The sequence below is a fragment of the Aulonocara stuartgranti genome, assembly GCF_965226115.1.
Source record: "Aulonocara stuartgranti genome assembly, chromosome: 17".
Taxonomy (NCBI): domain Eukaryota; kingdom Metazoa; phylum Chordata; class Actinopteri; order Cichliformes; family Cichlidae; genus Aulonocara; species Aulonocara stuartgranti.
In genome coordinates this window covers 33,252,109-33,277,662 of record NC_138953.1, presented here as the reverse complement: position 1 = coordinate 33,277,662, position 25,554 = coordinate 33,252,109, and the positions used below count along the sequence as shown (strand labels likewise).

Below are 25,554 nucleotides of genomic sequence, written 5' to 3'. Positions count from 1 at the left end.
GTTCTCAGGGTGGAAAAGCTATCCATCAGCAGACTGATAAACCTATTAAAGACCCTCAAGTTTGTCGGCCTTGATGATAAGAGATAAAAAGAAAGGCATCTGTCATGTTAATATATATATATATATCTTTTAATACTTGTTTATTCAAACTTTAATTTTGTTTGAACCGGATGAGTTATATGCTCAGATGCTTAAACTGCACTATGGAGAGACTGGAAATCCCCATGCTGTTTGAACCAACACAGATCTTCCATTGTCACCACAATAACACATATAAGGTACCAAGTTGCATTTAATCTGCTAATGCAAAATTACATACTCTATTACAATTGCTAGAAAAATTACAACAAATATACAATTTTACCTAAAAATATGCTTTTATGATAATGCTTTTTTGTGCACCAATCCATTTAAATGTACTTCCAGCATATTTTTTTTGTTAGCTGACTTGATGAAAACCAGGCTGCAGAGTCTGACTTGCCGGAAAAGAAGAAGTCTTGTCCCTTTTTTCTTACTCAGCATTATTTTTATGCATTTGTGTGACTGCATTTATACGTCAGTAGCATTTCCCATCAGCGAGAAGGCTGCAGACTGTGACTCTAGCTGCTCTGACCTCTCTGTCTCCTTCACCTTCATAGCTGCTGAGCTGGTGTGTTTTGGGACTGCCAGTTACTCTGTACTGTCCTTTCAGTGCCAGGTTGTGTTACTCACCTTGGCTGACAAATGCATCATTGGCTATTGTCATAGCACTTTATCTTATTGGAGCTTCACAGACAGAAGAGAAGAACACTTTAATAGAATATGTCTCTAATGTATTGATTTTATATTTTGCTTTATTCTGCCTTAGTTGCTTCTGATAATGCTCATCTGTTCAGCAAGAAGCAATTTTGTGAATCTCAGTGGCTGATACTGATCAAAGGATTAAACAGATTACAATCAGGCAGTTTCCTACTAAGTGAGCTACTAGATCTTCTGCAGTCTTTTGATCTTTTGTATCTCTCTTCTGTGGGAAAGAGATAACCATGAGGCCTCTGCTGCAGATATAGTCTGCAGATACTCACAGGAAGATTGAGATCAGACAAGCTACCTCCACGTAAGCAAACTGTATGATATGCTAACTATATATACTATAGTATATATCTATAAGCAAACTTCCTGTCCTATAACAAAATAATAGTGTTGGTGGTACTGGAAAGAGCTACAAAAATTAAATGAAAATGAGCTGCTGTACATCCACCTTTACCTGACATATTATACCAAATAAAAGAAGGTGCAACAGATTTATATCAATATAAATTAAATTTGTATATTAAACATGTTAGTGACTTGCACCATATTCCAGTATAATTTTTACTTCATCAGATAACAGGACATCAATCCTTTACTCTTTTCCAATCACTCCCATAATTTTCCTTGAAACTGCTTTGATCGTTTGCTAATACCGAGGCTGCTGGCTTGTGGCTGGCTGTGAACCCTGGGTAGCTTTAGCCTTAGCCACTTTGTGTCTCTTAACTTCTTTAAAATTTTGCTTTTCAGCTGGGTGAAGGTGATTAGGTTTGCTGTTACAAACTCTGTGTCTTCTCTCACAGTGAGGAGCTTCCATGGTAACGACATTTCTCTGTGACTGTGCACTCTGCTAGTTGTATCATTGTACAAGCCTTACGACATCATCACCAGTCTGGGCTAAGAACACTGGAAATCATCCGATTGCGTTCTCTGCTCGGTCTGTCAGTGCATCTCTATGTACCAGAATTTTTTAAGTTGAAAAAATAATAATTTTAATTTAAGTTATGTAAAGCTTTTTTCCTACAGCTGATATACGTCATATATTGTTACATATCTTCCTTTGGTAATTCTCTCAACAGAAGAAAAGTAACGTTATGAATTATGGGATTTGAATGCATCCACATTATTTAAACTATAACTACTTCCATGACTGGAGGGACTGCATACATCTCTGCACTTCTCAGTTTGCCGAGCATTCTTTTCCCCCTTGTGTCCTTCCAAGCGTTTTCCCACCGTATGCACACTGCTGGTATTGACCCACAACCCACTCCATCTCTCCTCCACTTTCAGCTGTGATCTGTGACTCACAAAGCCTATTTAACCTTTATTCACTGGCTGCAGGCTGTTTTTTTTTTTTTTTTTTACTTGTTTGTTTCTTTGCTTCTAGTTTTTATGGAAATGTTGTAGAATGTGGCTTTTGGCAGAGTCCAAGTGTGTGTGCTGTATATCATGTGGGGCATTTAACCATAAAGACCTTCTTCCCCTTTAAGCTATTAAATGACAGCATAAAAGACCCCAGGTTGTGATAAATGCAAAGGCACAGGAAACCACTGTTGCTTTGTTATATATTATTTCAAGCCAGGCATCCGTTACAGCTATGTGATATACCAGCTGCAAGATAGTCAATCCACAAAAGGACCCTCAATAAGTGGAAGACCAGCTACATTTCTAAAGCCGGTATCATGTACTTTTCCCATGGTAAGCTCGTCTGGGTTCACATTCATATAGGCAGGTAACACAAGCTATCAGGTGACAAGGGAGTGTCCTGTCAGGGTTGGATCACATTAACCGTCACTTTTTCGGTCAACAATGATAGCAGCCACTAGTGCCATATCAGTGGTGTTATTATGGCCTTAATACCATACTCATGGATTTTGTTATATTCCCTTATCCATTTGCCAGTGTTTATAATTTCTTTCAAAGCTGGTTATTTGAAAGAAGGCATGACTAAAAGAGTGTGTCCCTTACATTAAGATGTAGCTCATTATGATTAAAAGACAGGATACAACACTCTTTGTGACATCACGCTCCTACCATTGTGGATCCTGTGTTTCATAAATATTGCAGCATTGCCTGTGCTCCTCCATCTTTACCTTTGTCTTTGCCTCTGGGCATAAAAAGTGAGAGAAATGTCTTTTACATAGTGTATATAAAAAATACACTACACCATATATATATATATATATATATATATATAGCCATTAAAATAACCCATACTGATTTCATACTGAGTCTTTATGGAACTCCTCAGTTCATCTGTCTGAAACAAGCCCCCCTTTCCCGCTTCCTTTCAGCCAACTTTCTTTTCATTGGCTGCCTTTCACAAACCAAAGATTTGAACGGCAGGTGGATGGGGCTTCAAATAGGTAGGCCCCTTATCTATGATATCATACAGGGGATAGGTTGGAAAAAATTCTGAAACAGAGCACTTAGAGATGGACAGGATCCCACCTGCGATTGCAAGACCACCAGGCACTCCGTGGGTTATTGTTGGGACCTGCAATTGATATACATGGCGTGGGGGAGAGGGACCAAAAGCAGGGATGCAGAGCTGGCTATCGCGTCCAGCTGTGAAGATAACAACAGAAACCACCATCATGGCTCCATCCAAACATCCCCAATGGCTCAGTGGAGTTACCGTGCTGGACCCTACACAGCCAGGGCTGCATCAAAGACTCGCGTAAGGGAAGAGGTTGTTGGCTCTGTGCTTATGTGCTTCAGGACTGGTGCCATGACAGTAGAATTATAGACAGTCACTGCTCACCAGACCTAAAGGCCTGGTCATTCAATGCAGGCCCTTCTATCTACCTCGCAAGCTGACAGTAGCCATAGTTATCATTATTTACATTCCCCCCCCCCCCCCCCCCAATGCTAACGTTAACTCAGCACTCAACCACACACCCGGAGGATGTTCATATTGTTGCTGGGGACAAGGTATGTTTTACAGGACACTGGGCCATGTGTACAGTAACAACGAGCAGGTCTACAGAGCAACATGGCTCCCGCCCTAGGACAATCTGAACACCACTCTCTGGTCCTCATCCCTGTCTACACCCCCCTCAGGAAACAAACCCCTCCAAGTACCCAGGTCATTAAAACGTGACCAGATGATGCTCTCCTCCAGCTACAGGACTGTTTTGATCTGACAGACTGGAGACCTTCACTCAGTCTGTACTTTTCTACAGTTAGTGCTGTGTAGATAATATGACAGTGACCAAAACCATCTGGGCTTTTCCTAACCGAAATCCTTGGATGAAGAGTGATGTACAGGCTCTGATTAGAACTCGTAACGCAGCCTTCAGGCGGAGGGACAGTTCTCTGTACAGCACTGCCAGAGCCAACATGAGGCTGGGCATCAAACAGGCCATGGAGGTCATCAGGACGAGGATAGAGGCTTCTTCACAGACAACAACCCCTGTGAGGAGAGCCAACCAGGCCCTCATCTACTACAAATCAACTACAAATGCCAGAGCCCCCCCAACCCCTGACAGCAGCCTCAAACGCAGAGCAGTTAAACTCCCTCTTTACTCAACCTGAGTAAAGAGGGTTCTTCTAGAAACATGAGGTCAGGAGGATGGTGAGAGGCTGGGGCTGTGGTTAAAGCCTGCGCAGACCAACTGGCAGGGATCCTCACCAGGCTATTCCACCGTTTCCACCTATATGAATGCCTCCACTATCATTCCCATCACCAAAACGACAGCCTTGATGAGACCTATAGCCCTCATGTCTGTAGTCATGAAGTGTTTTGAGTGGATAGTGTCTCAGCACATCAGAGACGGTCTACTTCCTCTGTGTCCTGAGGAAGAATAACCTGGATCAGAAGCTGTTGCTGGCCTTCTACCGCTCCTCAGTGGAGAGCATGCTCAGGGGTGGTTGGTACTCAGGGCCCACTACTGAGAACAGGAAGGCTGCGCAGAGGGTAATTAACACAGCCCAAAAAAACCATTGGCTGCCCTCTGCCATCCCTGGAGGCTGTCACCAGATCCTCCTGTGCACATTTGACATGAATTTTCATAAGTGCAATTTCCAGTTATATCTAAATAAAAATTATTTTGTGCCTCAGAGAGCAGCTTCTGAGGAGAAGAGGCAGTAGCTCATGCCATGCGTTTTTAGTAGGCTCAGGTTTATGATGATGTAGCCTGTAATGTTCCTGACTTCAACATAGGGGTTTATGCTGCAGACAGCCTAGGAGCTATGACTGTAGCATCCAGGAAATGCAAAAACATGCAAATATGTATCTTATCTCCTTGCTTAGGAGCATTGCTTCTTGGTGAATCAAAGCCAGGCTAAAAGACACTGAACTGAATAATGAATTATTGAGTGCTTTTCCCCTCTTGTCACTTGCACTTGCAATCGTCCATGTTATAGAGGCACATTTTGAAGTGGTGGCGATATACTGTTGTTTGCCTCTCTGTGAAATGGTAGCTGGATACAGGCTCACATTAGGGTAGTGGTTCTGCTATTCTCTGTCTGAGAATATGTTTGTTTTGTTTTTAGTTTTTAATACTTCAAAATATAATCACATACTAGTATGTAGACATTTTCATTAACACCCTTCTGTTTGATGATGTGGACCTGGCATCACAAATCCATAAGTATCAGGACATCTAGTTGCGGATGCATTCAAATCACATCTAGACATGAAGAGTATTGATTCTGGGATTAGGGTTAGGGACCAGGAGTGCATCAGTGCAGCTGAACACTTTGCCCCATGTTTCCTTCACAACCTCATTAACACTGCATTGAGTAGAGTGGGTTAACTCAGTGTGTCTTTGATTGCCCAAATCTTTCCTGCTGTTATTATCATTGTCAACCATATTGCAATGAGCAAGAGAAAGCAGGACTTTCCTGCACAACACACTGTTTTAGTTATTTCTCTTTTGAACAAAGTATTATATCAGGATTACAAACAACTAGTAAATAGAAGGCATTCTGTTGTGGACTGTCCCAATGTAAACCCTGAGCTGCAATGCTGCGAGCTACACTCATTAGTTCTGACAGCATCTGTTTTTAGTAGTACTAAACTGCTGACTAGGGTCATTCTATAGAGATAGCTACAGCCTCTCTTTTACAGCTGGGTCCATGCTGTCTCGCCTACCATGGGCTCAGCTCCACTCTCCAACAAGGCAGTGAAGCCCCGTGGGCAGAACTGAATAATCTCTGCTTCTTTGTGTGTGTGTTATGTGAGATGTGCTGACAGCATGCTGCTGGGGTCTGCTACTTTGCTAAGTCCAGTAGTCCTAGTTTTCCCTGGTGTTATTGATCTCGGCCAAACAAGTGACTAAGCCCATAAACTCATCAGGAAAGTGTTTTCACAGGACAACACAGACTTCTATAGCTCCTTTTCTTCCGACAAGGAAGCTAGGTCCATGTTTTATTCTGTCTATTGGCAAAGTATGATATTTAAAAGATGTTCAGTTGGTACTAACAGGCCCAAACTGTTACAATAAAATTATAGTATTCTGCATACCTTGGTTGTAATGAGGGGTTATTTGAATTACTGCAGTGTGGCAGTATTATTTAAGTAATTGTGCTCAAATAGTACTAATACTTTTTAAAGTTTTCATCAACTGTTTCACACAAATTTTCCAATGTAAATCCAAAGCAGTGTGCTCAAAGATGCTAAAATGCTTAACAGACTAAGTGCACTTTGCTTGCGTGGATTCATCACTATGTAAAAACTGGCATCTTTACATAAATGTCAGTAAACCATTTGCTACTTTATTGATATAACTACTTTTTTGTGGCATAGTATCCAGTCTGAAGTTACTTAATTTAACAGCCCTAAAATGTCACCCTAACCAGTCAGCCGTGATGTGTGGCCATGGTGAAATACAAAAACAAACTACACTATAGAATACTGAGAATACAAGTCATGAATATTATTAAACCATGCCTAGCTCGACACAGTTCAACAATGGTGTTAATCGTGTTTGTGACTTGTCATTACTCCTGCTATGCCCATGTTTCCATTTTACTGGACCATTTGCTTTTTTTAGCAGCACAGCTGCCTTTTATAGTCACAGTGCTGATGATTTGCTGGAATGGACAGATTTGTAGACCTGGCCCAAAACGAGGTTTTTGCTAGTCTTATGAGGAATGATAAGAGGTTTGGAGAAGTGAAAGAAACAACACATGAAATCTTTAAATCTCCTCCATAAGCCATGGAAAGGTGTTAAAAGATAGATATAGCAAGTCCCCAATAGTACTGAGATTGGTGTCAAAGAATGAGGCTACTGGGACACAGACACAGTCTATTATCTACAGTGTCACAAATGTATCAAAATACCTTAACAGCTTTATCCAAATGATGGCAGAAGTGTGATATTAGCCTGTTTCAAACCTGCTAATCTTTGATAGGTTTGTAGGTCTCAGACTGATGTTTGCTGTCTGGTTTATTTTGTGTGCTAGAATTTGACTTTAGATCAATGTTGTTTGATTAAGAATTTGTTTAATCAAAATCAAGGCAAAGGTAGGAACCAAATAAAGGAGGTTTGCAGTGTGTGTGAGCCAAGTGTATGCACTGTATGGAATCATCTGTGTCCAGTTCATGCAACAGTGGTCCTGCACACTGCAGCAAGGAAACAACAGCATCACTGTATCACTGAACCATGAAAGCATCCAAATAAGTTATACCAAGCGTCATAATTTTCTGCACAGGTGAGGGCATGACTCATGGCTGTCAGATAATAGGAAGGCGTCAGGCAAATTTGCACATTAGCCTTCCTTTGTTATCCCAGACAACGTTGTCACATTAACAAAGCCGAGAGCCACAGAACTGAAAGCCTTGCGAGCGGCAACTGAGATTTATTTGACCCCATGGCCAATAAACAAATATAGCACTTCGAAATGCAGAAGAAAAACAGACAAACATGTTAATGCATTTATGGCAAAGCTCTGCTGCTGCTTAGATATCCCCCTGCTTTGTTCTTGTTCAGTGAGAGTGATATGGAGCTCAAGTACACATTTTAGAGCTTTCCCCGGAAAGAGGGGTTCACAGAAAGACAAACCTAAATCTGATTGGTAGCCAGTGTAGCGACTTTAAAACAGGGGTCATGTGAGCTCCCTTGTTCAAACGGGTCAGTAGCCTCACTGCAGACTTTTGAACAACCTTTAGATGAGCTAGCCCTTTCTTGTTTAGACAAGTGAACAGACTGTTACAGTAGTCGAGTCTTGTAGAGATAAAAGCATGGATTATCATCTCAAGTTCACTTGTTGACACGATGGATCTAAGTTTTGAAATGTTCCTCAATTGAGAAAAACAGGTTCTTAATATCTGATTTAAATGTTCCTCCAAAGAAAAAGCTTCATCAAAAATAACACCTAGATTTCTAAGGTTATGCTTCTGTGAGGAACCTAAATCACCCAGTCACTGTTTAATATCAGGTATTGCGCTGTCTGGTGCAATAATCAAAGTTTCTGTTTTGTCTGGGTTTAGCTGTAAGCAATTGTTGTTCAACCATTGTTTAATGTTGGTTAAACAGTCAATCAGAGCGGAGAGCTTATTAACTTCAGAAGGCTTAAATGAATGGTTTAGCTGAATGTTGTCAGCAAAAAGATGATAAGATAAATCTTTTTACATCAGGAAACTGCTGTATTATCTTAAAGGAAAAATATATATTAAAAACAGAATAGGTTCCAACACGGAGCCCTGAGGAACTCCACATATGAGTTGATTACCTTTACAAAAATATTGAAGGTTCATTTAAAATAAAATGCCTGTCACATACTTTTTAAATGTACCTAACATAAAATATGTTCTATATTGCATTAAAAAATGTAAAAATTGTAAACAAACATGCAAAAAAAATCCGCATAGAATTCTCTTTGTGAGTATTTCACAAACGTTCATGAGGCCTGGCTGGCATATCGACTTTTTAAAGGACATTATCGTTCCAATAAGATATAGGCTGGGCTGATATCTTAAATAAACAATTAATTAATAGCTAAGCCACAGCTTGATTGAGTGTTTTCAAATCTTATTTAGTCACTGTTCAGATCCCTGAAGTGGCCTTTTAAAGCACTTAGCCACGGGTATTTAGTCCCTGAACATAATCCTTTTTAACATTGCCTCATTACACTGACTATGTAACATAAATGGAAAAGAATAGGTTAAAAAATAGATGCTTAATATTTTTATTTTTAACTAGAAAAATCATTCATAACATAATGCTAGGGCACATGTATGAATACCACACCTGCTGTGCTTTCAGTAAGCACATCCTAATAAACACACTAATAAACAGGAGCTAGAGTCTCCTGTGCAGGATGGCTGTTCCTCCAAGGTGTTCGTTTGTCTGGAGTAAGACTGACAGGAGAGGGAGAAATGTGCTTCTTAGTCTGATAAAGCTACAATCAAGCATCAGTCTTCATGCGGTGCCTGTCTTAAACCAAAGGGAAAAAGTGATATCCCATTTGCTTTAATCTCTTGGTTACAGCACACTGCCAGGCAGATCTGCACTTCGCTGACACAGAAAGCCTTTGTATGAGCTTCTCACTTCCTCATCACAGCTTTAAGCCTGAGAACTTTTTTTTTTGTATTTGAGGAGTTCTAAATTAATGAGATCACTTAGAGAAATCCCTCTCCACTTCTGTTACTAATATTAGGAGGCCTCAATCCTCATCTGTTCTTCTTCTGCCTTTTTCTGTGTGAGGTGGAAGACGTGCAGTCAATATTAGATGTCTCCAAGGCGTCCTATAGGGCCATATACCTCTGCTGTTTGCTCACCCTTTTTTAAACAAGCCTTTTGTTCCTCACACTCTCATTTCCACCGTTCTGTTTCTCAGTGTCCTCCACTCGTTTTCACTCTCATTGCTTAGTTCTACATCTGTCTCCATCTTTGCTTTTCCTTACATCCCTTTTGTGTTGTTGCTTTCGTTAAGAGGGTCTCCGGGGTTCTGGCTGTATGGACTTTTTTCAGCATGTTTCTGACGTGTTGCATCCTACTCTGTTAAGTTTTCATATGCTACTCTGTTTGACACTCTCTATGGCGACACTAGTTAAAGCTCTGTGCGGCCTAGTTTTTTTATAGCAGTCATACTGTAATGCATATTCAAGATATTTTGAAACCAAATTGTTCTCACAATGTCCAATACTGGTTTAGACCTGTGCCTCATTCACCAGAAAGGGTGACTAAAAGGTCTCTTTCAATACAAATGTGCAGCTCTTTTACTGCGCTGCTTTACTTGTGATGAAGGCTGTGTTTGTGTAGTGGGGCCTACCCCAAGAACTATATAACCTTCAATATATCATTATATATTAGCTCTAATGTATGCTGAATTGATTAAAGCTGGTCATTTGTTGGTATGCCAGTGAAAATGGTGTTCTATTTCTTTAGTTGCATGCAGGCTTAATAGCCCCAACTTCACTGTCAACCCAGTACTCTTGTGTTTGTGTGTTTTTTAAGCCCTACATTAAGAGCTGTTGTTCAAATTTTCAGCCTTTTGTTAACGTTTACACAAGTTTTTTTAAATGGTGGTTTAAGGTTATTTATACATGTGTGTGACCCATATACTGTAAAAGATATAAAAGATGGGTGTGGAGTGCTGTTTTGAAGCTCTAATATTGCAATTTGTTGAGTGTGAACTAACCGTATTTGGAGTGGATATAACCAACTTGGTTAGCAAGATGCGCAGATAAAGATACTTGCTAATTAGTGCAGACGTGGATAAAATAATACAAAAATTTTACTGACCAGAAAGCGGAGCACTGACTTCTTAAATAGTATTTTTGATACAATGAATGAAACAGCAGATCCAAAATGCTCCAGAAAGTAACAGCACAGAAGGATTTGGTGTGGAATTTGTTTTAAATATAAAAGTAACAAAATCCGGTACTAGTACTTTCAAAGGAAACTGCCTGAAAAAGGTCTGTGATGTTGACATGACTCTTACAGTGACAATATGTTATAATTTTACATGGTATTTGATTACCGATTAGAGTTAAATGTTAAGGTTTCAGACATACTATCTGACATAACATGTTTGTTTATGATAGGGGCTCAGCTTGATCTATGCTAGAGAACAGGTAGACTGAAGTTAGCATGCGTGTCAATGAATTTAGCTTCAAATCCAGTACACTCAGCTTTTAGTTGTATTTTGGGTTTTACCAGGGTTTTCTTCAGGTTGGATGCGTTGCCATACCCAGCTTTACATTCTGCAATAAAGATGTTAAAGAAAGCATTTTCTGCACTGAGTTTTGAAAAGTGTAACCACACCTGACATATCAGTTTTTGGTTTGCCACCGCCACCATTGACCCACGTGTTTGTTTGGTTTCAACATGTCACAGGAGTGACCACACATCCCCTCGCTGTCTTTATTCCTCTAACCCCGGTGTGCTCTGAGGTTTGGAACCAGCTGATTTGGTGTGAAACGGTACTTTAGGAATGGCAGTGGATCATCTACCAAGGTTGGTAGATTGATCCATCGACTTCTTCCATCTACATGTTGAAGTATTCTTACTGAATGTTCAATTGAGCCCGATGCATCCATGTGTGAGTCTGTGCAAATGAGACTTTTATTAGGAAGTGCTTTTTTGGTCTCAATTTGAGAACAAAGGTGTTATATAAGTACCAGCCCATTTACCATTTAAGTTGGTACTCAAACCTACGGCTCATTGACAGATCAGTTTGATTGAATGGACACCTACTGTAGTAGACAAACAGTGGTCAGCACAGACATGCCCATCAAAAATAATGCATAACTTATATAAGACATATGTAGCTGAAAAATAAAAAGTTGTTATGAAAGGAAATTTCGATTGAGAGATGAAAACTATATTTTGTACAACGCTATAACCACATTTATTTTTCATAAATATTCTGATCTATGCTATGTTTGGGCCTTTTAACAGAAAAGATTAGTTTATGTGAAGTCAGTTTTAAGTGACAAATAAACAAACCACCATGTTGGTTTCATTCAGCCCCGATGTTGCCGCTTGGTTAGAACACTTAGTGTAAGCACTTAAGTGTCGACCGTGCTGGGAGAGCACATAGCCTGCTAGACCATAAAAGACCACAACAAATGTAGTTCTTCAGTTTCACACCAAAAAAGGCAAATCCCTCAGCAATAACATGGATTATGAAAAAAGTCCTGCAGTCTAAAAACTCCTGTAGATAAAGATTTTTGCAGTGTGGTCTTTGCTTTCATGTTCTAAGTTTGTTATTGAAATCTGTAATAATAGTTAATTTAGGACATCATAAGATTCTTGTCAGATTGATAGAGCAGCTGTTATCTCTTGTGGAGTGTCACTGAATAGTAAACTCAAACAAGGTGCTTAATTGCATAGATCTGTGGCCTGTGAAGGAAGTAAAATGTTAAAGCTTTAGGGGTAGGAGTGCATTTATGTTAAATTAAGTTTTACAGCCCAAATGAGCATTTCCATATAAAGCCTGCAGGAATCCAGACACTTACAACCCTCTTACTGTGACTTGACTGTTAAATCAGAGTCAGAGTATTTCATCTACACCAGTTTTGGCTCATTGGCTCATCTTGCACATCATTTCTTTCCCTACAGTCGGCCTGTTTCTTCTTCTGCTGCTCCAAACACGTTTTTACTCCCTCCCTGCTTCACTCGTGCTTTCATCCTTCTGCTGGGACTTTGAGATGAGTTTGTTGATTGGATCAATCCCCAGAGAGCTCATACCTGGATTTCTTTTTTTACAGTATGCATCACCCAGCTGCAGAAAGCTCAGTAGAGAATCAGCCAATGAAACTAAAAAGCTGCTTCCTGCTGTTCTTTAATCTTGATTTATCTTTCTTTCTCCTCCGTCTCTGTGTGTATGTTTGACATTCTTGATGACTCCATTGAGTGCGCTGTGCGGTGTCGAGTGGGAAAAGCACAGATTGGAGAACTGCCTCTTTAACCTCTGAAGGAAGAAATAAACTTGCGGGAGGTTATAAATCTCTCTGATTAAAACCAGCTCCTCTTTGGCGGCCCTTTTCTGTGTGGGACTGGACTATGTGTGCTGTCTGTCATCTGAAGGATGCTCACAGACTGTTAAAATTAAAAACCCCTTAGAACAGTCATGGTAACCAACCCTCCCTTTCAGTCTGTGTCTCTAGCACACACACAACCATTACAAGGGAATGTATGGGTTTAAATTGTTGTGGGGGAGGCTTCAAAAGCAGTCTGAAAGGTCAAACTGACACTGACTTGTGGCCTTTTTTAATGTAGCCGGATCATAAGAAATACCATTATATAATTTCCATCTGTCTGGACTGCATAAGCTGTAAACTGAAAGAGGTTCAGCCTGACAGGAACTGGTGGTATCTTCAACATTTAAACTGCAGTACTTGTATTAATGGTGGGATTTGCTTAAAAAAAAAAAAATCTAATACAGTTTTAATTTCTCTTTGCCCAAGGGAGCTATACATCTATACAACACTATGAATCGGTCCACTGAACCCAACCAGGCTAGCATCTTAATAAGGTCATTTGTCATTTTCTGTCTCTAAAGGAACATGTAGACTGATGTGCATGGGCACAATCACGGTAGTAAACAATCACAGCAAAATGTCATTACGCACAGATGGTATGTCTGAAAAAGTGCACAAAAAAAGCATCTATAGATAGACATTTGTCACTGTTCGGGTGCTACATCCAATGGAAGCACTCGTTTTTTGTTGTTTTTTTTTTCTTCTCATTTCACAATGAAACCAAAACATGGTCGCAAATACCTGCAACTCTTTCTTATTGTTGTTGTGGGACCGAAAGCCTGTATTTGCTGCTCCCACTCTGGCTTCAAGTCAGATGGTGTGTGGAGATCAAATGCAAGCGAGTAAGACTTGATGGCACACTTGTCTGGACACAATATTTCACTACTTTAAAGGTAGGGAGTGAAGAGGCCAGGCAGTCAGGGCATGTGTTAAGTGTGCTTTTCAGGCAGCTGCCACCATCGCTGATTGCTCTGGCCCTCTTGGCCTAAGGGATTACAGCCCACACTCACAATTTCTATTCATGCCTGGGGTCAGTTATTCTATCACAGGATGAAAAATCCACACACCGATACATTTAGATGCTTGCAGTTTACTGGCTCCCGGTGGATTCATAAACTCAGAAGGCTAATTGAAACAGGAGCTAGATAATAAATCAAAGCGGTATTTCACCAGGCCTTGGCACATATATGACTTTAATAATCCAGAATAGTGATCACAGTTTAGTTGGTGTAAGCACATACGTAGAGAAACAGTGGCCTTCATCATCGGAGCTTACAGTTCACATACATACTGTTGTCACAGAGTTATTTTAGTTTCTTTGAGATCAGATCTGTTTCTACTTCATGAATTCTTCTCAAGGTGAAGTGAAAATGTTTACTTAAGACTTTGTTCTGTGTGTGAGGTAACTTGTCTCTTGTCCTGGGTTTTAAAATAATTCCCATTTGTTTAAAATGAAGTCAGTGAAGCACCTGGAGAAAACAAATTTTGGCAAATCACAGAAATTAAAAGATAAACAACAATGTGAATGTGAAAAATACAGATTTTTCTTACAGGAGTAAGGAAAAGGGAATTTGGTCAATAACCTCAAACAAAGCACAGTACATTTCAAAATATTCAAGAAAACTGCTAAAGGTGGAAACAACAAACTTGTTACACCACTTGAGGTAAAATCACTCTGTTGAGTAAAACCAGGCTACAAAGGTATGCGAGGATGAGATGTTAGCAGCTGGTGATGTGTTTAAGAAAACAAAAAACTCAACCCAGCATCGTGGGATCGCTCATTCATGTGAAAGGAAAAGCAAATGGTGCATTGAAATTACTGATGCGGTTATATATTCTTTGGCTATGGATTTTGGTGGAAACGATGGAAAAGGAAGACTGCAAGCAGCTGGTTAAACATTTGAAAATTTAGAAATCCCTGTTTTATGTATTGAGATGTTAATTTAACTTTTTTGTCTTAATTCTGTTCAAATATTTCTAACTAGTACATCTGCTGCTCTGACAAGGATCTTCTAGTTTCTGCTTTTTGGGGGGTTTTCTTTTCTTGTTGACAGGTGATATTGAAACCTCTTTTAACAAATTATTCTAAATTACAGGTTCTGATTTATTTAATGTTCTATTGAATTTTCTATTTCTATTTTTTTCTTTCTTTTGTTTGTTTTTTTTACCTTTACAAGCAATCGTGTTTCTGTTTGAGCCAAGTTGATCTTATGTTTTGGCTATGTATGTCAGCTGGCTCCACACTGAAAGGAGCCATCCATCTATCCATCCATCTCCTTAACCCAGGTCTCACAAATAATCACTATTTTTACACCTAATTTATGAAGCTATTGAAACCAGATTTACTTTATGCTAAGTTGACTGTTTGAACACAAACCTACATGCAACCCCAAAGTTTTACTATAGTTTGGTTTGATCCCCATATGTTTTCTTGAAAGGGAAACTGTATTCTTTATTCTTCTCTGCATGTCTCTTTTTTGTCTCCATGGCAACCTGCTAGAGCATGGGGTCAGCTCTGCTAGCTTTGCTCTTGTAGCACCTCCCAGCTCTCCTCTCCTCTCCTTTTATACTATATGTGTATCTCTCTCCATCCCCCTCCTTGCGCTAAGATGATGAAGCGCTTTTAGATTTGCCGATTAAAAATGGATGCTTCTGATTCCCGCTCTCTCTTCATTTTTTAATGTTTGTTCTTCTTCTCTTTCTCTTAAAGCACTCTTTCCCCCTCATCGTCCTCGCTCTGCCTTTTTTTTATAAGTCTTGCTACATTCCTGCCTCCATTCATTAACATCTCACACTGTTTCTTCCTCTTTCCCTGATCTGTGCCCCCTTTTGTCTCAGTTCAATTTGTTTCAACTCAGCTGAGATAAGATCAATGCAGCTCAGTTCAAATCGGATCAGATCAGTTCACAATGAAAAATTCATTCAGCTTATCCTGACACATTTAAATCAATGCACTTTCAGTCGTCTTCATTAAGATGAAATCGATGCAGGGTTTGTTTAATTATAAGGTGAGGTTATACAACAACAAACTGCCTTCCTTTTTTTATTGTTGACTTCCTTCAGATCACATTTTGGGCTTAGGCTGGAACATCCAGGTTCTTCCTCTAAGTGATAGCATCTAAGTAATAGATCAAGAACCCTTTCTCATCTTTTTACATCATCTAGTAAATTCAAACAGCTCAACCTCGCTTTATTGCATGACTCACCATCTTTCCCATCTGAGCTAACTACAGTTTTAATGGCTTCACGTCCAAATGTGCCACCGTCCTTTGTCTGTCACATTTGTTTTGCTAATATGAGATGAATGGAGTATCTCTCAGGAGATTATGATAATGCATTCACGGTCACGAAGGGACGCCCGTTTGGGGGAAGCAGAGGTCGCTGCGTGCAAGTGCGTGTATGGTGGTGGGTAACCTTTCATTGTGCGTGTGTCCCTACTGGAGATAAAAGTAATAAAAATGACAGGAGAGATTTTGGTTATTGATTGAGGTCCTTGTGTTCAGCAATATGCAGTCATTTACTGGGTTTTCCCTGGAGAGATAAGTGGAGGTGCCCACGTATTTATGTAGTGCTGGTGGGTAACACTGGCCTTGTGCAATGAATGAATCAAAGAGGTCTAAATAAGCGTTTGCCAAGTGTATTTAGTTAATTGAAGCTTCTGAGTCTTTTTGAAATCCAAGGTCTTTTTTGAGAGCAGTGAACACGTCTTTTAACTCCAAATCCTTCCCTCTAACATGATGCTGATTAGGTTTCTGGTCTGAGTTGGCATAAATGGAAGCTGTGATAGACTTTAAATAGACTTATAATTTCTTTGCCAAATATTATGCAGTAAAAGCACCCTTGCTACATAATGTCAAAGGAGTCAGCGTCATTCCCCATGAATGCTTAGACGTTAATTATTTATAGTATTTCTAATCTGAGGTAAACTCCTTATTTATAGTCATTTTCGTCTTGTTTTTTCAGGTTGAAATATCCGTTGAAGACAAACAGCAGCTGAGAATAAATCCTCGGAGGTGAGTCAGAGATTGCTTCTGAGTATATTTTGACTGCTTGACTACATTTTCTCCACGATGTGCCAATTTACATTGTTCTCTCTTTAATGAGTGATATATTATTGAATTTAAAAGTAGCATAGAGATGTAAAAAATCATTATATAGGGAGAGGTTTAAGCCATTAATGGGTAGCTAAGATTATGTCATTATGTAGTTGATGATATGGCAGCATGAGAGGAGACAGCAGTCTGAACGAGTTCTATATATATGATGAAATTGTGAGTCTGAATGATGGTTGGTTCCGGTTATTCCAATGTGAGTGACATGTGACATTCTCGGGATGCTGACCCATTCTTCTTCTGTAAATGTGATTCAAAAATCTGTTTGTGTTACTCTTCTCTGAGAACAGGTTGAGCAAGTGGCTGCTTGTTCACATCATTTTCTTAACAATTGTGAAACATCTTTTGAAATGTTGATTTTAAATTTCCTCAGTTATTCTAATTGTCTATGTGTATAACTGAGAGAATAATGCTTCTACCTATAGAGTAGAAGAAGAGGGTCACCCAGGTTCAGTGACTATAAAACGTGCTTATGCTTTGCTCTTATTCACTTGTAATGCTACTGCAGCTACATGCTACGTGTGCACAATGATGTTACTGAATGTGTCAGCCAGCTTCTTCTTCGAATACCCCAGCCCCAGTTTTTGCTGATGGCATGTCTGTTCTAGTGCTTTTTTTCAGTTGGCATTTCTTTTTATATTTTCGTCTTAGTAATATGCTCCCATTGTGTTACGGTTAGTATCACTTCAAGGAGCTACTGCAGTTTTTGCAAAGCCATAAACTCCACTTGGTTGCAATTATACGCTAAATACATATTTTTTTCCTTTCTGACAGACGTATATATTACTCGAATGTATGACTCTAACAGACCTACAAATATAATTTGTACATACACATGACAGATCATTTTATGAACTTTATAAGCGGCTCAATCCCTGGCTGTACTTCAAATAAAAAGGTCAGTTAGCATAGATGAAAAGTGCTGAGTGTTGAGCATGACTCACAGCTGGCAGTGACTGATACCCTTTGCAGTCTTGGCTCTGCCCTGTTTGTATCTGCAGTGTATACAGGGAGTGCAGAATTATTAGGCAAGTTGTATTTTTGAGGAATAATTTTATTATTGAACAACAACCATGTTCTCAATGAACCCAAAAAACTCATTAATATCAAAGCTGAATGTTTTTGGAAGTAGTTTTTAGTTTGTTTTTAGTTTTAGCTATTTTAGGGGGATATCTGTGTGTGCAGGTGACTATTACTGTGCATAATTATTAGGCAACTTAACAAAAAACAAATATATACCCATTTCAATTATTTATTTTTACCAGTGAAACCAATATAGCATCTCCACATTCACAAATATACATTTCTGACATTCAAAAACAAAACAAAAACAAATCAGCGACCAATATAGCCACCTTTCTTTGCAAGGACACTCAAAAGCCTGCCATCCATGGATTCTGTCAGTGTTTTGATCTGTTCACCATCAACATTGCGTGCAGCAGCAACCACAGCCTCCCAGACACTGTTCAGAGAGGTGTACTGTTTTCCCTCCTTGTAAATCTCACATTTGATGATGGACCACAGGTTCTCAATGGGTTTCAGATCAGGTGAACAAGGAGGCCATGTCATTAGTTTTTCTTCTTTTATACCCTTTCTTGCCAGCCACGCTGTGGAGTACTTGGACGCGTGTGATGGAGCATTGTCCTGCATGAAAATCATGTTTTTCTTGAAGGATGCAGACTTCTTCCTGTACCACTGCTTGAAGAAGGTGTCTTCCAGAAACTGGCAGTAGGACTGGGCGTTGAGCTTGACTCCATCCTCAACCTGAAAAGGCCCCACAAGCTCATCTTTGATGATACCAGCCCAAACCAGTACTCCACCTCCACCTTGCTGGCGTCTGAGTCGGACTGGAGCTCTCTGCCCTTTACCAATCCAGCCACGGGCCCATCCATCTGGCCCATCAAGACTCACTCTCATTTCATCAGTCCATAAAACCTTAGAAAAACCAGTCTTGAGATATTTCTTGGCCCAGTCTTGATGTTTCAGCTTGTGTGTCTTGTTCAGTGGTGGTCGTCTTTCAGCCTTTCTTACCTTGGCCATGTCTCTGAGTATTGCACACCTTGTTATTTTGGGCACTCCAGTGATGTTGCAGCTCTGAAATATGGCCAAACTGGTGGCAAGTGGCATCTTGGCAGCTGCACGCTTGACTTTTCTCAGTTCATGGGCAGTTATTTTGCGCCTTGGTTTTTCCACACGCTTCTTGCGACCCTGTTGACTATTTTGAATGAAACGCTTGATTGTTCGATGATCACGCTTCAGAAGCGTTGCAATTTTGAGACTGCTGCATCCCTCTGCAAGATATCTCACTATTTTTGACTTTTCTGAGCCTGTCAAGTCCTTCTTTTGACCCATTTTGCCAAAGGAAAGGACGTTGCCTAATAATTATGCACACCTGATATAGGGTGTTGATGTCATTAGACCACACCCCTTCTCATTACAGAGATGCACATCACCTAATATGCTTAATTGGTAGTAGGCTTTCGAGCCTATACAGCTTGGAGTGAGACAACATGCATGAAGAGGATGATGTGGACAAAATACTCATTTGCCTAATAATTCTGCACTCCCTGTACACTCAGCAAGTACAAGTAAGAAAACCTAGAACACTAGAATAAACCTTGTGGATGCTGTAACCTCTGAATAGCTACGACAACCCCATTAGCCTATGTGCGAGTAAACTCTATGGGCCAAAAGCTCAAGCTCGAAACGCTCAGTTTTAGACTGTTTTTTCTACTCTTGGCTCTGTATGCTGTCAGTAAGAGTAGATATCCCTAATATGGTTATCTCTGGGACACAGCACCACCCATAACCCTGGTCAACCCTTTTGTTTACAATGGGGAAGCCAATCAGAAGACAGCTGGTTTAAAAGGAGTGTGAAAGTAGCTGAAGTGCCCTATTTTCGACAATTGTTTTGAACTGTGAAACTGTGAATCATGTAAAGCTACTCGAGTGCAAGACATGAAAATTATTATAACAGATCATTTAAGTTTGATTTTGTTTAGAGTAGTATGGTTATCTGAGACATTCACAGGTCAGACACGTGCTATAAAAGGTTTTTTGGGAACAGATTCAAGTGTAAACATGGAAAATCCTTAAGGTCACATAATAAAAACAGCCAAAGTCCCCATAAATCCACAGCCTAAAAGGCCAGCACGGGTTAGTGTAATTACTCAGCAACTGTTTGAACACAGGGGATTGTTTATGACTGGATAAATAGCAGCCACATGTCCTGGCATCATCTGCTGCTCACCTGATAATCAGCACACTCCAGTGCACATGCAGAGGACACACAAACAGACAGGAGCGTGGTGCATTGATGCGAATTAACACATTCAGATTAACAGTGCAGGGAGTTTTACAGTCATTATCAAGTAGTAATGTATAAATGTTAGAAGGCTGGAAAGAATGTGATTGCTTTTGTAATACTGAGCAAATACTGAGGTCCACTTAGGAACGTAAATCTGCATTGCAAGACAGGAAAAAAATAAATAAATACAAAAAATAATAAATACTGAGCAGCAAATATAATGGCTTGTGAGTGGCACAGCCAACAGGCCACTGCTATACAGCATTCTGGGGAGCAATAGTCTTAGTAAGTAGAGCACACTCAGCAATTACATAACACATCACTACAGTGTTTCCACCTTCCGGCACTATCATTGTTACCTCAATAGTCCCATGAGAGCCCTCTACTATATTGCAGTGAGCCATAATTTTAACAGTGAGTCATTATCGCAGCAGTTTATTTAACTGAAAAGAAGTCATGGAAAAGTGGTTTGAATTCAGTTATCGCAGGTTGCGATGATGGATCTCCTCTCCTCCCTGCCCTCTTCCTCCAGCTTCCTCTCTCCTCCTGTCCACCCGTCTCTATGAGTAATCCTTGCGAACAGATGGGTGGAGGAGAAAAAAAAGGGGCATGCCAGCTTGTTGTGCAGCTATAACACTGTCAATCAGTCCCCTCCCCCGTCCCATCCTGTCAACATTTCAGCCCGTTCCGCCTTAAAAATTTCCCACTTTCTTCTTTCTCCCTAATCATTTCATTCTCCCCTCCTGCCCCGATCGGACTGTCAGTTAGCCTGCCATCGGTTTGACAATGTGACTATTTTTGTTATGTCACCACTGCAAGAGCCATATGTGGGAATAAGTTAAAGGTGTAACAGTCTTGCCCCAAAGGATAAAAACAGCCACATGCTGGAAACAAAATAAATTATAGGACCCCACACAGTAAGTCATGTCAGAGTCACGTACCAAGGCCATGTGCATCTATTGATATCTTTTACCTAGCAGTAACCCCAGAGGAATACCAATGAATCTTGGCTCGGTTACAAGCCCAGCTGGGTTCATGCCCTGTCACATTGTAGCACTGTATTAGAATGAGACTGCCCATTGATTTTAGGGTCTGTTTTTTTAATGTCTAGTCTTTGCTTTTCAGTAAACACACTTTTTCACACTTTATACAGCCCCACCTTGAAGCAGAAGCCTCTGCAGTGCAGTGCCTTAATTGGTGTCAACTTATCTTTATTTTAAAACACTTTAAGATACATGATTTTAATGGTTTTCTGTGTAGTCGGAACCACTGTTTACTCTTCATTTTGCTAAATAAAACATTGCTTTTCATTTCATAGCTGAGAGATGGTGCAGATGATTTCTTTCCCATTTTACAAACTTAATCATTGATGGCAAAGACCTTGGCAATTATAGTAAATGCTTTGTGAAAGATCATTTTAGAATAAGAATACAGTGATTAGATGAAATGTTTTGGATTAACTGCAAAAAAGATGGATATTCATTACTAAAAATAAAGCAATTAAATGAGGCATTCATTGCATTTCATGCAGATCTTTCTGTAAATTATTGCAGCTCAAACTGACATTTATTGCAGTGAATGAACGAGTAAAATAATATGGCTATACAGGCTGTAAAATCTTTTGTTACATGATATCAACATATTTTTCAGGGTTATCGAGTTTTCCTCACACCACCTGTCACCCACACAAACACAAAAAAAATCACTTATGGATTGAGCCAGCACGGCCCCCGGCTCTGACTGAGCCCATGGCTTTTGACGAGATGACCTTAGACAGGCGAGACACTCGCAACTGATGCCTGCACAGACCCAACCAGGCTGCCGGCAGCCAGCAGCAAGCATGTCCCTATGCACACAATATTCCAGATATCACAGCCGTAAAATGTGACATCAGATGAAGCGAATTTTAATGACAGCCATCGTTAATAGCTTCTGATGAGTTATGCACGGATGAGAACCCCCCGTCCTTGTTTTAAGGCAATTATCATTTACAAAGCCTGTATAGTTTAAGTATATAAACTTGGTTTGATGGTACAACTAATATCGTCTGATGTGGGGTTTTTTTTTTCATGTTTCGATCTAAAAACAATCCCATTCTTAGTGCCATTAATCTTTTTGTCACAAAATGAACGTTGCAGTTTGTTTCCTTTGTTAGGCAGTGTGAATGATACCTTCAAAGTCCTCCCTAGCTATTTTCTCACTCTTTTACACAAATATGCCGGGAGCAAAGCTGTTAGCATTCACGTCTTGCAAAGGCAGGGCTCTTCTCTTTCCCTCAATAGGAAAAAAAAGGAAAGACAATAAGATACTCTTTTGCTTTGTTACAGTCAAGCTTTTATATCATGGGATTATGAGGGGTTGGATATGCATGGGAATTTACTTCAACAGGGTTGAATTTGAAAGTGGTTACAGGGTGGGGGGGTCAAGCAGATTTACAGCTTATGTCCCCTTTTATGCAAGACAGATGTACAAACTGGCCAGTAAAACAGCACAGAATGACATTACATAAGCCTAGTTTCACTTTGACTGCTCATTCATAAATAGACCTGTTGTCGACAGCTTTAAAGGCTTGTAAGGCACGATGTTTTAATCCTCAGGCAAACAGCGACCAACCAGTGATAATCCCAGTATGAAATACGGGGGGGCTCAGGTGACACTCACCAACCCATTCAGATATATAGCTGCTATGAGTTCGATCACTTCATGTCACCTGCGTGCTCCTGCACACTAGCACAAAAATCACAATTTTAAACAGCACAAAGCTAAAAAAAGAAAGCCAAGACCATCAGTCAGTGTGCCATGCCTTTCAATGACATGAATATTCAGATACCTCAGAGGCAAATAAGGAAAAATCTAGTTGTGCGTGTTTATGACTAAAAACATACAACTAGTTTTGTAACTCGAGTGTTACCTTTTCTTTTATTTGACTTTAGCTTGCAGGGGCAACCATGGTTCAGGGGGTTGGGAAGCTCATCTTCTGACCGGAAGGTTGCCAGTTCGATCCCCTATTCTGTCTGTCTCGGTTGTTGTGTCTTTGTACAAGACACTTCACCTACCGCCTACTGGTGTTGGCCAGAGGGGCCGATGGTGCGATATGGCAGCTTCGCTGCTGTCAGTCTGCCCCAGGGCAGCTTTGGCTACAACTGTAGCTTGTCTCCACCAGTGTGTGAATGAATAGTGGAACTGTAAAGCGCTTTGAGCGTCGCTATATAAATGCAATCTATTATTATTATTATTAAACTCAGTGAAAATATTTCAAAATGTGTGTTTGGTTTAAGGAAACACAACTGTGTCTATGTGACCATATAATGATCATACAGTCACACAGCCTGCATATGTATCATTTATGGTTATGCAGATGACACCATCCCTTATAAATTGCGTCATTTCTTGGACCAAGCAAAATTGATTATAAATCCATTTCCAAATTAATATTGAGTATCAAAACCAGGTCTACTTGTACCGACGTGTATTAGTTTCTGTCATCACAACAATACTGGGTGGCACTGTGGCTACATCTTTTATTTCTGGAGGTGTGACCTTGTCCCCTGCCATTTCAGCATTATCCCTTTAGTAAACAACAGGAAGCACAATGGACATGGCGTGGCGCATGCTGACCATCAGCACTTCACAAAGCCTCAGAGAAAAGTAGGGGCTGGGGCATTCTGCGGATGGTGCTAGAATAACTGATCCTAAAAGGGAAGACCCACACTGTGTGTATGTGTGTCCGCATGCAAAAGAGCATTAGATAGTTTGCTTTGATTAGTTATCTGCGTGTGATCCGGTTTGGGGGCTATTGAGGACAATGGGCCTGCCAGGTCTGTATTTTGACTGTAAAGAAGTGGTGTTAGTGTAATGAAAGCTCCCTCTACATCAACTTCCAAATAGCAGATAGACTCATAGATAGTCAGCAGTTAAATGATGAGGCTTTGATGGTGAAATCAGGGTAAACAAAGCTGGGTAAATCCTGCTGAAATGCTCTTTGGCAACAGACAAACTGCTCACTGCTTAAAAGTATAAAAATTATATATATGTATGTATATGTATACTTACTTATACTCCCTATCTTCCAAGTATACGACTGTGTGCATCTTAAAAATAGTGCATGTTAAGCAAGGTGAGGTGAGGAAATCACTGATGTGGCCTACTCAAGATAGTCTTGGTTGGTAACCTTCAGCAGTGTCAACAGCATTTCACCCCTTAACCTGTACGCCTCACCTGAAGATGAGGAATAGTACCTCTTCACTTGCACATCTGCCATTTTGGTTTTAAGATGATCTCATGAAGAAAACAGGAGAGTTTCTTGGGAACTGTTTCCTTCCTTTTGTGATCTAATAACTTTGAGTGGGTAGGTTGGGGTGGTATTTATTAGCTTTGACTTTATGGATGTCCATTTGGCCATTTCTTTTAGCTTCCTTCTTCCAGTGCTTTGGAATAGGCAGTCAAGATGTGGTTCAGAGTGCATGGGCCTGCACTGCTTGCAGAATGGATAAGGCCCTAGGTTGGCAAGAGGTCAACCACAGCACAAAGGATTGAGGTCAAATTGGCCATGCCAGTGGTTCATCCCTGTGCAACTACTGCCCCTGGACGGAAACTGCTCCCTCTCAGATTCTCCGCACCACAACAAGCCTCCTGATTTCTTTCCTATAAAAAATTTACACGCACACACACATCAATAATATCTCATAGTAGGGGTGCAACGATACACAAAATTCACGGTTTGGTTCAGTTCGATACTTTGGTGTCACGGTTCGATATTTTTTCGATACAAAACAATGTTCATGCTTTTTTAATTTGTCATTTATTAAAATTATAAATATATTTTTTAACTCAAACGTACAGTTTTTAAATTTAATGTTGCTGAAACAACAAAGGGATAAAATAATAAATCTATCTGATTGAGAAATCACTCATCTTTGGAAAAGAGAGTTTATTACAGAGTAATGGCTCTTTCCAAAATAAAAGCTATACTATACGCTTCTTCTGGGCTATATTCTCAGCAGCATATTAAACATATCAGGTCCCCATAAGGAGAATCATGTGCTAACGGCTGTCTAAATGACTCGGGTAAAGTTTGTATCATTTGTAGCATGCGTGCTTGTTGTTTTTGTCTGCTTCCACTTGTCTTTGCACTAGGATGCTGTCGGTGTAAATGTGCACTCATATTCATTGTGTTCCCACTAGTGCTGTCAGCGTTAATCTGAAATGACGTTAACGCCACAACACAGCAAATCTCCACTGCGCTCAGTGGATCTGCACTCGACAGTGCAGCCTAGGTGGAGTAGTCGAACGCAGATCCACTGAGCTCTCAACACAGACAGCATCGTCAGAAGAAAAGTTGATAAAATAAATTTAAAATTTTGTATTGTTCGATACATATGCTTACCAAACCGAAAGCACTGTATCGAACA

At 40.1% G+C, this 25,554-nt stretch overlaps 1 protein-coding gene across 3 annotated transcripts in view; it reads left to right on the top strand.

The window, feature by feature from the left end:
* nrcama (neuronal cell adhesion molecule a) overlaps window positions 1–25,554 on the top strand; it is a 64,265-nt gene that overhangs the window by 10,536 nt on the left and 28,175 nt on the right. For all 3 annotated transcript variants that reach the window (XM_082511958.1, XM_082511957.1, XM_082511956.1), the window contains exon 2: window positions 16,688–16,737. The gene's annotated coding sequence lies outside the window, so the exon portion shown is untranslated. The remainder of the gene's footprint in view (window positions 1–16,687; window positions 16,738–25,554) is intronic.